Below are 596 nucleotides of genomic sequence, written 5' to 3'. Positions count from 1 at the left end.
GTTAGTTTCTTAATTATGTAATTTTTGAGCAGCTAAACAACGTTGGAAGGAAACTCCCACGGGACGTAGAAAAGTGCAAAATCTTAGCTCTACCGAGAGCTCATGCACCTGAGAGGTTAACCCTGTGTTTCTCTGTCCACAGATCTTCCAGGACCTTCGAAGTGTTTCCAGCATTTAATCAACAATTCCAGATGCAGTATCTGCTGCATATTGCTTTTTATGTTAACGCAGTGTCCCCGCTCGTATTAACAAAAGTCAAAAATAAATTGTAGCTACCAGAAAATAGAATCGATTAAGTCGGCGTGCATTGGTGGTTCAGGGGTAGAATTCTCGCCTGCCACGCGGGAGACCCGGGTTCGATTCCCGGCCAATGCAGGCTAATTTTTTTAACAATTCATTTCATAGCAAACACATCACATGAGCATAAATAATTTATTAGCTGTACCTGTGCAAGTGGATCAAGGGTATGAATGTTCTGCTCCTGTTGCTGTGCAACAGCTTTGAGGGGCTGAATGGCATCCTGTTCCTGTGTAACAGGCTCGATTCTTACTCTGACAGACATTGCATTGCTCACTTCCTCGTTAGTCTCGTTGTGA

At 43.5% G+C, this 596-nt stretch overlaps 1 non-coding gene across 1 annotated transcript; it reads left to right on the top strand.

The window, feature by feature from the left end:
- Positions 1 to 304: 304 nt before the first annotated feature.
- trnag-gcc (transfer RNA glycine (anticodon GCC)) lies at positions 305 to 375 on the top strand. Its single transcript has one exon. It is a non-coding gene; the product is annotated as a tRNA-Gly (tRNA).
- Positions 376 to 596: the final 221 nt, after the last annotated feature.

The sequence above is a fragment of the Somniosus microcephalus genome, unplaced genomic scaffold (assembly GCF_052327205.1).
Source record: "Somniosus microcephalus isolate GS21.2 unplaced genomic scaffold, FLI_Smic_1.0 unresolved_chr8, whole genome shotgun sequence".
Classification (NCBI taxonomy): Eukaryota; Metazoa; Chordata; class Chondrichthyes; order Squaliformes; family Somniosidae; genus Somniosus; species Somniosus microcephalus.
This window is presented reverse-complemented; position numbering and strand designations above follow the sequence as displayed.